Source organism: Geotrypetes seraphini, chromosome 7 (genome assembly GCF_902459505.1).
Source record: "Geotrypetes seraphini chromosome 7, aGeoSer1.1, whole genome shotgun sequence".
NCBI lineage: Eukaryota > Metazoa > Chordata > Amphibia > Gymnophiona > Dermophiidae > Geotrypetes > Geotrypetes seraphini.
In genome coordinates this window covers 86,045,220-86,060,587 of record NC_047090.1, presented here as the reverse complement: position 1 = coordinate 86,060,587, position 15,368 = coordinate 86,045,220, and the positions used below count along the sequence as shown (strand labels likewise).

Here is a 15,368-nt window from a genome sequence, read left to right as displayed (position 1 = left end):
TTCCTTTCAAGGGACAAATGTTCAGAAAGGGTCTGGATGATCTCATGACCAACATGGCAGATTGTCGTCCAAAATCTCTACCTGATAGCAGACTTGAGTCTCTAGAGACCCCAGCTGGTCTAATTTTCATGGTTCCAATTGCCTTTGACAGTATTCATGAGGAGCCTCCTCTCACAGATCCTTCTAGGTATCCAGACAGAGATTCTTAGGTCCCAGGCAGAGCCAAGCCTCCAGTTCTCGTTAGGCTCCAACCTCCAAGAAAGCACAGTGACCCCAGGTCCTGAGCAGTTCCCCTGAAGATAGCACGATAGCTCCGAGTATGTGTGGAAACCTTGGTACAGATCTCATCAGACCATTGGGTGCTGGCGATCATTCAGAGCAATTACAAGCTTAAATTTGCCTGACTAATGGACTGGTTTGTGGACTTCCCTGCGGGGTGACCAGAGAAAGCAATGAAGGTCGCAGCTACAGTTCAGAGGCTTTTAGATATTCTGGCAATAGAGTTTGTGCTGCCCAAAGATTTGGGCTGGGGCAGATAGTCAGATACTCCAAGAAAGGCTCGGACGATTGGAGACCCATTTTGGATCTCACACATGTCAACATGCATCCATGAAAGTCACACGCTTTAGATGGAAACTGTTTGATCATCGTAGTGGCGGAGGAACCTGGGGGGATTTCTGGCCTTGCTGAATTTGACGAAGTTTCCATCTTTCCATAACACAGAATGTTCCTGAGATTTCATGTCCTAGAAAACCATTACCAATTCTCAACTCTTCCCTTTGGGCTGGCAACAGCTCCTTTCACCTTTACCAAGGTAATGGTCGTGGTAGCTGCCCATCTACGCAAGATAGGCTTGAAGGTTTAGCCATACCTGGATGGCTGACTAATCAGGGTTTTGTAATTCCCGGAAAGAGAACAAGCAATGGCCCATGTTCCAGTCTTGGTAGTGAATTTCTAAAAGGGCCAACTGGTTCCGTCAATAACCAAAGCACACCCTATGGTGTCATGCACCCCAAAAATTTTTTTTAGACATTAGGAGTGGGCCTCAGAGACCTGAATGTCAGGCAGTAAACTGCTAGATGTATTTGCAGTTCTATGTCTCAATCATTGGCCCAAACCAGTGGTTCCCAAACCCTGTCCTGGGGGACCCCCAGCCAGTCGGGTTTTCAAGATATCCCTAATGAATATGCATGAGAGAGATTTGCATATAATGGAAGCGACAGATATGCAAATCTCTCTCATGCATATTCATTAGGGATATCTTGAAAACCCGACTGGCTGGGGGTCCTCCAGGACAGGGTTTGGGAACCACTGGCCCAAACCAAGACATTAAATCTTATTTTTTTGTTTTTAAAAATTTTTTTTAAACTACAGACTTTAAAACAAACTTTAAAAGTAGTGTTAAATAATCACAGCAACTACTTACGGAGCACAACTCTCTGCATAGCTTAAAGATTCTTTCAAAATGGCGCCGTCAGCTGAGAGCGCCGACATTTAAATATCCAAAGGTATTAGAGTTACATCATCATTTTCAAGAACCAATAAGAAAAGAGAACAAGCAATGGCCCATGTTCCAGGTCCAATAGAGCCTAGTCTTGGTAGTGAATTTCTAAAAGGGCCAACTGGTTCTGTCCCAATCCCTGGAATACCTGGAAGCATTCTTCAATACAGGAGAAGGTCATATCTACCATCCAGAGGCACGAAGACAGAAGCTTTGCCTCCAGCTAATGAGCTTAATGGCCAAACCAACTATTGTCTGGGTGGCACTACCTCCAAGTGATAGACTCCATGGTAGTAGCCACGATAGATGCAGAGCACGTTACTATCAAGGTGGTCTCCTTAATCGGACTCCCTGCAGATATTTCTGCTGTGAACTATGGAATCCTGGGCCAGTATGAATAGCAGCTCCATCCACAAGGGGCATGCCCCTCAGAATAGCCTCATGGGTAATTGTGACAATGGATGGCAGCCTGTTTGTCTGGGGGGTTCACTGCAATGGATGCTTGATCCAGGGGCGTTGGTTGGCTTCTCAAAGGAAGTTGTCGATCAACAGATTGGAACTTCGTGCTATTTGATTGCAGAGACTGGAGAAGAGTTTGGAGGGGCAAGTGGTCAGAGTTTTCTTGGTCAAAGCAGTGGTGTATGTAATTTGCCAAGGAGGCACCAAGAATGCGCAGCTGGAGCCCCGCTTAATATTACTCTTGTTGAATGCACTTTCAACGAGATAAGCGGCTGTTTGCCACAACTGATGTATGCAGAGGATATAGTTATATGAATCCATCTAGAAATGGTGGGTCTTGGAAGTGGGTCTACCTCGTCTAACTGGATTGGTTAACAAAAGATGATCTGAAAGGTGAAACTGCCACTTCCAGGTAACACAATAGGACTCTTCTGACATCCAAAACCTATAAGGCCTTGTCTTTCTTTGTGGACCACATGATCATTCTTATTTAAACAACTATTTTGGAAATACAAGAGACTGTTTTTGATATTTTCACAATGTAAGTGTAAGTGTTTGCTTAATCGAAGAAATTGCCTATACTGTTTTAGTATTAATTTTTGCAATTATTGAAACTTGTTTGGATCACGAAAGGAAATATTTTTATGCCAGTGACTGAGTTAGGGAGCTTGGAGAATTTCTCCATTAAATTCCTGTTGAAAATCTGAGGCTTTTCCTCCCCTCTAGGTGAGCTCTTGTATTTACAAAATAGGCATTTAAGTAGAAATGATCATGTGGTGAAGTAGTGTACACAGGGCCGCCATCAGGGCAGTATTACCAGTCCTGCATTCATGGGCCCAGAGCTGACAGGGGGCCCAGGCTCCCTAGTGTTCACCCCAGCGCTTTTCACCCGGGCGCAACGCCCAGCAAATTTAGATGCCAGCCCAGCTGTCATCTGCCGAATCCTGCTGCCGCCACTGCTTAATGTGCAGCCTGAAGAGCCGCCGAAAAACCCGCCGGACTTTAAACAACCCCCCCCCCCCAGCAAGCGACTCGAACCCGGCTTCCCTCCGAAACCGGAAGTTACGTGGGGGGGGGGGGTAGAGAAGAGAAGCCGGCACGGATCATTAGAGCCCCGGAGCATGTGGGAGATAGGCCAGCCACGGAGGGAAGCTTACTTGCTCTTGCTTACTTCGGGCCTTTCTCGCTGCCGGGTCCTGCCTACTTTCTGTTTCCGTGAAGGCAGGACCCGGCAATTAGAAAGGCCTGAAGTAAGCAAGAGCAGCAAGTTGTAAACTTCCCTCTGTCGCTGCCCTTTGGGAGATAGGTCAGTGACCAAGGGAAACTTGCAAATTTCCTTTTTCTGTAGCGAATCTGCCGGGTGTTTGAGACGGGGGGGGGGAAATGGGAGGAGTAATGCTGCTGCACCCAATTAGGGGGAGGGGGAAGAGAAATGCTGCTTCTGCTGTACCCAATTGGGGGGGGGGAGAAAGAGAAATGCTGATGATACTGCTGTACCCAGTGGGGGGAGGGGGAAGATAAATACTGCTGCACCCATTGGGGAGAGAGAGGGAAGGAGGGAGAAGGAAGATCAGGAAAAGGAGGAAAGAGATGCAAAGACCATGGGAGGGAGGGAAAGAGTGGAAGAGAGAGATGTCAGGGCATATGGGGGGGGAAGCAGGGCCAGATTAAAGGATAGGCCCAGTAGGCACAGGCCTAGGGCCCGAAATAGTCAGGGGGGCCTGCTAGTGCTGTGCTTTGGGGCCTCACCCTTGCTGGATTCGCTGGCAACAGCAGCAGCCTCATCATCATCCCGGGCGACCCCCAACCCGATCCGACCCTCCTATCTCTCCCTCCTTCCCTCATCAGTGACGTGCCAGAGGGAATCATGGCAGGAGAAAGCCTTGAAGCAGGCTGCTTAGAGTAGAGCAGTGCTGTTTAGAGTCTCGTGATGGGAGGGAGGGAGAGAAAGGAGGGTCGTGGGGGGGGAGAGTAGCAGTCTGCCCCGGGTGTTCGACCTGGCGTCATGAACTTCTTCGGCTAGCATCAGCATTTAGAATTCACTGCTGTTGCCAGCTTCAGGCCTTCCTCGCTGCCGGGTCCTGCCTACTTCTGTTTCCATGAAGGCAGGACCCGACAGAGAAGAAGGCCCGAAGCTGGCAACAGCAGCGAATTGTGAATGCTGCTGTCTGAAGAAGTTCATGATGCCAGGTCATGGGTGACAGAAGGAGGAAAGGGAGCAGAGGGGGAGAGACTTGCTGCACCCAACTGGAGGGAGAAAGAAGATGAGGGAGGGAATGAAACAAGATGCCAGAGATTGGAGGGAAGGGAGGGAGGAAGAAATGCCAGGGCATGGAGGGAAGGAGGAAAGTATGCCAGATCAAGGGAAAAGGAAGGAGGAGATGTCAGAGCATGGAGGGGGAGGGAAAGATGGAAGAAAAGGAAAGGAGTGAGATGCTAGAGAATCAGGGAAGGGAAGATACCAGACTGTGGGGTGCGAAGGAAAGAAAGGAGAAGAGAGATGCCAGAGCATAGGGGACGGGGTGGTGACAGAGAGAGGAAAATGGAGAAGTGGCAGAGCTGAAATCAATCATGTAAAAAGGAGAAGAGAAGGGGCACAGGATAGATAGTTTATTGAAGGAGCATAAAAAGAGGGAAGATGCCATATGGAACGGGGAGAGGGCAGACAGTGGATGGAAGGGGCTGATGCTGTATGGAAGACAGAGCGGACAGATGCTGGCTAGAAAGAAGAGTGAAGACAAGATGATTAAAGCAAAAACGACAAAAGGTAGAAAAAATTGTTTTGTTGCTTTACGTAGAATCAAGTAGTATTGTATCTATTGATTAAAGTTTATAAATAGGAAATGGAAATAAGGCAGTTTTTGGGGACTAAACCCCTTTCCTCAGGTCAGGACAGGATACCATAACAGCAGGGGTGCCCAAATGGTCGAGCGCGATCGACCAGTAGATCGCAAAGGCAATGTGAGTCGATCGCGTTGCCTTGGCAATCTTTTTCTTCCTGCCTCCCTGAGCCAGGCCAGGCGCGTAGAAGCGCCGGACTGGCAAGACTTCACTTCCGACGTCAATTCTGACGTCAGAGAGGAAGTTCTGGGCCAGCCAATTGCTGCATGGCTGGCCTGGAACTTCCTCTCCGTCGTTAGAATTGACATCAGAGGTGAAGTCTTGTGAGTCCGGCGCTTGTACATTCCTGGCCTAGCTCGTGGAAGCAGGGAGAAATCGGCATGGTGGCTTAGGGGGTAGGGAAAGAATCGGGGAAGTGGAGAAATTGGCTTGGGGGGGCAGGGGGAGAGAGAAAGAAAGAGAGACAGAAAGAAAAGGGGAGGGGCAGAAAGAAAAAAATATTGGATTTATAGTCAGAAGAAGGAAGTGCAAACAGAGACTCATGAAATCACCAGACAAAAAGGTAGGAAAAATGATTTTATTTTCAGTTTAGTGATCAAAATGTGTCTGTTTAGAGAATTTATATCTGCAATAGTGATCGAAATGTGTCAGTTTATATCTGCTGTCTATATTTTGCACTATATTTGTCTATTTTTCTATAGTTGTTACTGAGGTGACATTGCATATTTTAAAGTCATCTGCCTTGACCTCTTTGGAAAAACAAACAAACAACAAATATAAATGCAATGTCACCTCAGAAACAACTATACAAAAATAGACAAATATACCCCCTCCCTTTTTACTAAATCGCAATAGCGGTTTTTAGAGTAGGGAGATGCACTGAATGCCCTGTGCTGCTCTCGATGCTCATAGGCTCCCTGCGCTAAAAACCGCTATTGCAGAATTTTGGAGAATGTTGGTGTATAAAGCTGTGATGTTGAGGGTAACCAGCAATGCCCCCTGAGGGACAGTGCTTAACTCTTGCAAGCAATTTAACATGACTGTGGTGTCTTTGACTTAAGACTTGGTTTTAATCATCTGATATTTCAAATAGAAATCGATGAAATCAGACAATGGCTCTAACAAGGAGCCAATGCCTGATATAATAATAATAATTTTATTTCTTATATACCGCTGTACCGTGAGGTTCTAAGCGGTTTACAGTAGAAACAGAAGAAATGCAATAAGTAAGATTAATTAAGATGAAGAGAAAGTACTTAGAGTTCCCTGACTGTCCCAAAGGCTCACATTCTTGCTAAAGTACTTGAGAAAAATAAATTAGTTAGGTTATAAACATAGAGTAGAAGAAGGTAGGAAAACAGTTCATAGGAAAATTAATTTCGAATACATTATACATTATATATTGTTCAAGGCGGAATACAAATTATAGGAATTACCAAAAGAATTGCGTAATAAAGATTATCTAGATAAATTACATAACAGTGATTCGTGTACATTAAATGGTGTGGTAGAGGATTCAATTTTGAGAATTACATATCAAGGGAATCAAGTGATAACAGAATATAGTGGAGATTATCAGTATATACGGTTTACAGATTGGAAGTTACCTAATAATGAAGTAAGAAATTTATTGGATAGTGTGGAAAATGTTTATATAGGAATCAGAGTATGTATGATAGGAAAGGTTCTAAGAATTGAATTAATGTGTTATTCTATCGAGGGAGAGCTTGTGCATAAAGGGAGGATATTAGTTGGTAATGATGTGTTTTCTGAATAGAAATGTTTTGATTTCTTTTCGAAACACTTTGATGTCTGTTGTATTGATCATTAGTTTGGTGATTGTGGGGTCAATTTTTGCTGCCTGTGTCGCTAGAAGGCTGTCGTATAGTTTCTTAAGACGGGTTCCATTATTAGGTGGGAAGGTGAATAGGTTTTGAGTTCTTCTTGATCTGGATGAGCGGTAATGGTTTAGGCGCTTGTTTAGGTAACAGGGGGCAGTTCCATGGGTTATCTTAAACAGCAGACAATAGAACTTGAATTGAGTTCTTTTTTTTATCGGAAGCCAGTGAGAGTCTATATAGGCGGGAGTGATGTGGTCAAATTTGCTGAGACAGTAGATGAGTCTGATGGCAGTGTTCTGAACTGTCTGTAGTTGTTTTATCATATTGTTAGGACATGTTAGGTATAGGCTGTTGCAGTAATCCAAGTTACTGAGTGTGAGGGATTGTACAATGATCTTGTAGTGTTCTTTGGTAAAGAAATTTCTTATTTTTCTTAGGTTTCGCATGGTGAAGAATGCCTTCTGTATGACTTTGTGTATCTGTGTCTGCATAGTGCAGCGTCTATCTAATTGTATTCCTAGAATTTTTAGAGTGCTCTGTATGGGATATTTGATTGTATTTACTTCCAATTCTGTTATAGATTGCTTTTGTTCCTTCTCTAGTAGTAGGAATTTGGTTTTCTCTGCATTCAGTTTCAATTTATGGTTCTTCATCCATTTTTCTACAGTTTCTAGTGTTGTTATCAGGTGTTCATTGGAGCTGGGGTCTTGTATGTCAAATGGGAGAATGATGGTTATGTCATCTGCGTAACTGAAAGATGTTATATTTAGGGCGTCTAGGGCAGTGCCTAAGGAAGCTATGAAGAGGTTGAATAGTATGGGCGATAGTGGGGATCCTTGTGGTACTCCGCAGGGGTTTGTCCATGGTTCAGATAAAATATCTTTTGACTTAACTCTATATGATCTTGTTTGAAGGAAGCCTTGGAACCAGTTGTGAACTTTACCAGTTATTCCTATGGCATCTAGTGTCTGAAGAAGTATTAGATGATCTACTAAGTCAAATGCTGCTGAAAGGTCGAGTTGGATGATTAGTAACTTGTTTCCTTTGCTGAGGTGCTGTCGGGCTATATCAAGTAAAGATACCAGTAATGTTTCTGTGCTGTGATTGGCTCTGAAACCAGATTGAGTTGGATGTAGAATGTTGTGGTCTTCAAGGTAATTGGATAGATATTGTGCAACTAGACCCTCGATGATTTTGATGTATAGTGGGATAGAAGCAATTGGTCTATAATTTGTTGGATTGTCTATTGGGCCTTTGGGATCTTTTAGTATGGGGGTGATTATTATTTCTCCAAGTTCTGGAGGGAATTGACCTTCCTTGAGAGTGGTTTGCAACCATAACGTGAGACAAGTAATGAATTTGGTAGATGCTGTTGCTAATAGGTAAGGAGGACAGTTGTTCAAATCACAGGAGGATTTGCTGTATTTTTTGTATAGCAGGTCCAGGTCTGACCATTGTGTCGTTGGGAAGTTGGTCCAGGTCCTATCTGCTGAGATGGCTTCGTCATTTGTGGGTTTTATTGGTATCTCTTCAATGATATTTTGGGAATTGTTGAATGTAGATCTGATTGTGGTGATTTTATTTTTGAAGTAGTCTGATAATTGTGAAGCTGTTGGAGTCTGGGTTCCTTGGGTGGCGAGGAAGGGTTTGGTATCTGTGAGGATTTTTACAATGCTGAAAAGTTTTTTGGTGTCTAGTTTTTCAGTGCCAATGAGTTTGGAGTAATAGTCTTTACGTTTTTCCTTCAGTTTGATTTTATATTGTTTGATTTGGGATCTCCATTCTGTTTTAATGTGGTCTTGTTTCTGTTTTTTCCATGATCTTTCTAGTTGTCTGCATTGCCTCTTTAGTTGTATGAGTTCAGTGTCATACCATTTGTCTGATGGTCTGCTTATTTTGTTTTTTGTTTTTAGTGGTGCTAGTTTGTTCAAAGTGGTTTCACTAATGTAACGCCATGTGTTTATGAACTCCTTGTGGTTGTTTAAGTCTAGTAATGGGTCTACTGTGTCCCAGAAAGTAATGGGTTCGATTTTCTGTCTGGATTTGAAGCTGGTTGTGATTGGAATAGATTTGATTTTATTATACATCCAATTGATGGTGAAGGTGTACTTGTAGTGGTCGGACCATAAGGTTGGATTCCAAGAGCCGTTGGTGATGTGGATGTTTTGTGTGTTGAGGTTGGGAGATGTGTAAGCGGCAATATCAAGTTGATGACCCTTTTCATGTGTGGGTTCAGGATTGAGTAATTGGTAAGATAGGGTGTTGAGGAATGAAAGAATATCTGCTACTTGATTGGAGGTGTGGTCTTCTAAGTGGAGGTTGATGTCTCCTAGGATCAGGTTGTGTGTGGAAGATAAGGAATTCTGGAAGATAAATTCTTCTAGTTCTTGTTTAGAAGTGTTCCTGGAGTGACATAGCATAGAAGGCAGTTCAGAGTTCCTGTGAGAGACTTGTCTGAGATTTGGCAAGCAAGAAGGTCTAGGTGAGGGGTGGAGTGCTTGGTAAGGACTTTAATATTGAGGTTATTTTTTACAATGATAGCTAGACCTCCACCTCTTCTGTTTACTCTGCAAACTAGCTCTAGTTTGTAACCGTTTGGGCAAAATTCAGTAATGCGAGGATCTGAGTCTGAAGTGAGCCAGGTTTCGGTTAGGAAGAGGCAACCTAAATTATCTTTGATCAGCCAGTCTTTAATTAGTTCTGTCTTGATATGATTGGACGACCTGGCAGAGCTGTTATATTCTTGTGAATTTTTGGAACAAAATATATGACAGGAATAATTGGGTGTTCCTGAGGTAGATACCGGAATTCCTTGTCTGTGATGACCCCACTTTTAGTGCTTGTAATAAGACATGGTAAATGATCTCTGAAATTTCCACAGTTGAATCACTTTGCAATCGCTCATAGTACTGTATATCACATAATTGTCGCCTGGCTTCGGTAACATAAGCTTCAGTATCCAGCACCACTATTCCCCCTCCTTTATCGGCAGACCGTATCACAAGGCTGGTGTCTTTAGATAAGTCATGAATAGATTGCATTTGATTAGTGGATACATTGCGTTTAATCCGACCCGGTCTAGCCTCCAATCTTGCTATATATCCTTTTCTACCAAGTTTTGGAACACCTGTAAATGAGGATCTAAATTTCCCGGCGGATTCCTGGTAGAAGGTCTATGCAAGCCCAACTGGACTTGCATTTCACCAGAGTGATTTTGAAAAAATAATGTCAAATTACATTTCCTGACCAACTTGTACATGCTGACCCGGTTGTCAAGAGGGTTATAATTCACAAAAGGTATGTAGGACAAACCCTTGGATAATATAGATAACTCCATGGGAGACAGGGGTCTACGTGAAAGATTGAATATGTTGATACTCACTGTCATGGTTTCTGGTGGTTCGAGCTCCCGCCCCTCTGCTGGAGGCTGGCCCTTGAAAATTACTGTTGTGGATCGCATAACAATGGGGAAGCAGTAGAACTGCTAGAGTCACCCGAACTCTGATCGTCCCCCGTTGAACCTCTTGATGTTTGCACATATGTGGCTTTTTTAGATTAGCGAAGGCGTCTATTTCCATCCATCCAGGGATACACAAATCCCCTAATGTAATCGCTCTCATCTCGTTTAAACTTTACAATCTTGGTCTTCCTGATATCAGACCTGAACTCATCCATTTGTGGTAATGAATTCCAATATTTAGGCAAAAATTACATTTCTGACATGTTTATTATATACTATATCTTTGTGCGATGGAATTATTAGTAGTTGCTTATTTGAAGATTGGAAGTTCCTACCTGCTATGTATGGAGTCAATAACTAAACTAAACCTTGGGTTTATATACCGCACCATCTCCACGAATGCGGAGCTCGGCACGGTTTACAGGAAGAAAGATGAGAGAGGAACTACAGTGGAGAGATTAAAGAGTTAGGTGTAAAGGGGGAAGGTGAGAGGCCTAAGAGGGGAAGGGAAGTGTTACAGTTTTGAGAATAGCCAGGTTTTTAGGTGTTTGCGGAAGAGTTGGAGGGAGCTTGAGGTTCGGAGAGGGGAGGTGAGGTTATTCCAGATCTCGGTGATTCTAAAGGGGAGGGATGACCCAAATTTGCCTATATGGGAAATACCTTTTATGGAAGGGAAGGATAGTTTAAAAATTTGGGAGGATCTGGAGGAAGTAGGGGTTGGGGAGTTCCAGGATAGAGGGATAACGGCAGGAAGGATGCCATGTAGGATCTTGTAGGCCAGACACGCACATTTGAAGTGGATCCTGGGGATTACTGGGAGCCAATGGAGCTTAGACAGGAGTGGTGAGACGTGATCAAATTTGCTTTTCGTGAAAACAAGCTTAGCTGCGGCGTTCTGAATCCGCTGAAGTCTGTGGAGGCTTTTCTTGGTTAGGCTGAGGTAGATAGAATTGCAATAATCCAATCTGGAGAGGATGATGGATTGTACTAGGACTGCGAAGTGTTTTTGGTGAAAATAGGGTCTGACTTTCCTTAGCATGTGAAGGCTGAAGAAGCATTTCTTCACCAGGGATTGGAGATGTTCGTTGAAGGATAGAGAAGAGTCTAAGGTGACACCCAGAACTTTGCTTGAGAACTCGAGCTGTAATGGGGGGCCGGTGGACAATGGGATGGAGGAAGGTAGATGGTCTAATTTTTGGCCGAGCCAAAGGAGTTTTGTTTTGGACTCGTTTAGTTTCATATGCATTGTGAATGCCCAGGATTGGAGGTTCTTTGTGCATGAGGATATGTTCGTGGAGAGGTTAGTGAGGTTCGAGTCGGTCTCAAGGAGGACGAGGATGTCATCAGCGTAAGTGTAAAGAGTTTCAAGGGGGGATAGTTGGAGTAGTTTCAGGGAGGACATGTAAATGTTAAAGAGGATTGGGGAGAGGGGTGAGCCTTGTGGGACACCACAAGTCGGGGTCCAGGGGGAGGATGAGGTGCCCTCATGTTAACCATGTAAGAACGGGAGCGCAAGAATTTGGAGAACCAATCAAGAACTATGGAGCTAATGCCTATCTCGGAGAGTTGGAAAATTAGAATGTCGTGGTGGACAACGTCAAAAGCTGCGGAGAGGTCGAATTGTAGAAGGACAGCAAACTTGTTACGAGAATGCAGTTGCTGAACCTTAGAGATTAGAGAGGCCAATAGGGATTCAGTGCAGAAGTTGGGTCTGAAGCCATATTGGTAAGGTAAGAGGATGGAGAATCTTTCTAAGTAGGAAGAGAGCTGGGTAGATATGATAGACTCGAGCACTTTGGTGAGGAGAGGGATATTTGCTATTGGACGGTAGTTGGATGGTATGGAGGGGTCTAGGTCAGCTTTTTTCAGTAAAGGGGTCAATGCGATGTGTCCCATTTCAGTGGAGAATAGGCCTGATAATAGGGCAGAATTTATGAGTTTGGTAAGAGATGTGATGGCCTGTGCAGGGATTTTCTCAAATAGGTAGGAGGGAAATGGGTCCAGGATGCAGTTGCATGATTTTAACTTGAGGCAGAGTTTAAGGGTCTGAGAATCAGATATGAGCTCAAAGACAGTCCAGGATCTGTCGGCAGGGATGGGGTTGAGAGCAGCTAGGGTGGGGTTGGGTTCGGGGGGCACCAGAGAGTTGTAGGAGATTGCGGGCGGGAAGGAGCGCCTTAAGGTAGAGATCTTATCATTGAAGAATTTTGCTAGGACCTCGGCTGAAGGAGATGAGGGAAGAAGGGTGGAGTCATTTTTAGTGGTTAGGGAGCGCCAAATGTTGAACAATGTGCCATTCTGGTTTTTGGATTTGGAGATCTTGTCTCCATAGAAGTTCTTCCTTGCTTTTTTTAATATTGAGTTGTAGAGTTTGATATTGATTCTCCAGGCCTGTCTGTCAGATGAGGATTTGGATTTTTTCCATTTTCGCTCTAAGGCTCGACATTTTTGTTTCAGGTCTCTATGGAGTGGAAGGTACCAAGGGGCTTTATGGGGATAGGTGATGGATTTAGTGGTTTGGGGGGCGAGGGAGTGGTAGGTGGACTTGGAAAGGGCGATCCAGTTGTGCCAATTGTTTTCAGAGTCTGCAAGCTTGGGAATGGAGGGGAGGAAGTTGAGGAATTTGGTCCAGAACAGATCGCTCGAAATAGAATTGGGGGATCGGGGTGGGGATCCGAGATGAGACATGAAGATGGGGAGGCAGAAGGCCCCTAGGAGATGGTCTGACCACGGGATGTGTTCCCAACGGGTGTTTTCGGCAGACGTTTTATAAGCGGTGAGGTCGAGGAACTGGATGAGGTCTAGGGTGTGCCCTTTTTCATGGGTAGGAGCGGATGTGGGGGGGGGAGAAACCTAGGGAGATGAGGAAGTCATTGAATTCTATCGTGTCCTTGCTGGTGGAGTCGTCAAGGTGGAGATTAACGTCTCCGATGATTAGTAATCTTTGGAATTTGAGAAAGGCATTAGTTATGGTCTCGAAGACAAGGTTAGAGGAATTGGACCAAGGGATAGGTGGACGGTATAGTAACAGGATGCCCTTCCTTTTTTTGCCCCCCCCCCCGTCCATCAGCACCTCTTCCCCTGTCCAGCAGTACCTCTTTTCTGTTCCCCCTGTCCAGCAGTAGGCCTCCCTTCCTTCCCCCCCCGTCCATCAGCACCTCTTCCCATGTCCAGCAGCAACCCTTACCTCCACCGACATCTGCCTAAAGCCGCCGTGGCCTGCAGGCACCGACAGCCTCTGCAGGCTGCTCCCACTCCTTCCTCGCTGTCGCTTGCCGTCTCCCTCCTCCCGGGAAGCTTCGTTTCCGACTTCGGCAGCCTCCTGTCTACGGGCCGGCCGCCTGCCCGTGTATCAATTGAAAGCCGACGCCGCAGCTCCTCTCTCGATCCCCGCCTGGTGCGGTTTGAGAGAGGAGCCGCGGCGGGTGAGTGAGGAGGGTGAGAAGATCCTGGCAGGTGCGCCTGTGCCCCCCCTCCCCCTCCGAATCAGCGGCAGATTCCAAACCGCCAAATGCGCCGAAGACGACCGCACTGAGAAAGCTCCACAGTTGCACGCCTTCAGCCACCACGCGCACGCCTCCAGCCCCCGCATGCGCCCTGAGGTTTAGAATGTTGCCACAGAAGCACACCTCAGGGTGCCAGCGCTCGCAAATTTTCAAGAGCGCATGCGCCTCTAGCATTTTATTATTATTGATGTTGTTAAGCCAATGAAGGTTGTTTCAGTATTATGATGTTTCCTGAAAGCAGTTTGGTGTGGGTGAAGAGTATTTGTACTGCTCACGAAATCTTGCCGTTGGGAGTGCACAGTTGCCTCCACAATTTTTGCTGATATTAGCAATAGGACGGTAATTACCAGGATCCAATATTGACTGTGATGTATTTTTTAACGTACGCCTCATGTATGTTCTTGCACTTTTGGTGACTGCGATGAAAGATGTTCCTTATCATGATATATGGTTAGAAATTTAAGAGTTCTATATAGACCTGAAGTATTGGGTGCATTTTTAATTTTCTTTTTAGTAATAGGTCTTTTTTTTGTCAAAGTAACTGCTCTCTCATAACGATCTAATGTAGATTTATAAGAAAGATAGGATAAATTCATTTTTCATATCATCTTAAAGTTGTTATTACTAATCTTTAAAGCACATCAATTAGGTTCCCCTGCTTACCTGTCATCTTTTTAAAACCCCATATTTTCCACCTAGGGTTCTTAGATCATTTAATGATCACCATTTGGTTTTGCCTAGCCCTCGTGTTGCCCAATTAGAAAGCACATGCCACAGTGCATTTTGTCTTAAGGCTCCTTAGGGTGGAATTATTTCCCTGTGGCTATTAAGAATATAAGAATTGCCATACTGTGTCAGGCCAAAGGTCCATCAAGCCCAGTATCCTGTTTCCAACAGTGACCAACCCAGGTTCCAAGTACCTAGCTAGATCCCAAATAATAAAACAGATTCTATGCTGCTTATCTTAAGAGTAAGCAGTGGATTTTCCCAAGCCATCTCAGTTGTTGGCTATGGACTTCCCTTTTAGGAATTTATCCAAACCTGTTTTAAACCCTGCTAAGCTAACTGATTTATTAGAGGTGAATTATTTTTAGACATTTTAAAAATGCAGTAAAAGCCTTGCTATTTGAACAGGCATTTTCTAGTTGATAGCGTGAGGTGATTGGATTTGAGTGGCATTACCTGTTTGTTTTATCTTTTTTTGTGTGTTTATTAGTATTTACAGTATATACCGCTTATAGCATAAGCAGTTTACATTTAGGTACTCAAGTATTTCTCCCTATCTGTTTTGATGGGCTCACAATCTGACTAATGTACCTGGGGTAATGGAGTGGGATGTTTTATTTTAATAGTTTGTAAACTGCTTTGACCTGCAATTTGTCAGTTATAGTTTCTCGACAGAAACAAATGAATGGCAGCTATGACTTTCTTTTGCCTGATTTGGGAGAAGGAAACTGATATATTTCACTGTTCTGGACTGATCTGGCAAAGATGAAAAGAAAGCAAAATTGTGCCTTATGATGATTTGTTTCTTTGGTTCTGCCAGACTGATCCAGGTTCCAAGCATGCAGCACAGAATTCGATCTGCTAGTCAGGGCATGAAATAATAATTTGTGCATATATATAAAAAAAGAGTCTATGTGTGTATGTGTGGGAGGGGGGGAGGTAGAGAAATGCTGACAATATAATGATTATTTTTTTAAGTTCAAGGAACCTAATAGCATTGTGTCTGGCAGGATTAAAGGAACAAACTAATTTTA

At 44.3% G+C, this 15,368-nt stretch overlaps 1 protein-coding gene across 1 annotated transcript in view; it reads left to right on the top strand.

Moving 5' to 3' along the window:
- BRMS1L (BRMS1 like transcriptional repressor) overlaps positions 1-15,368 on the top strand; it is a 100,078-nt gene that overhangs the window by 11,947 nt on the left and 72,763 nt on the right. The gene's annotated exons all lie outside the window — the stretch shown is intronic.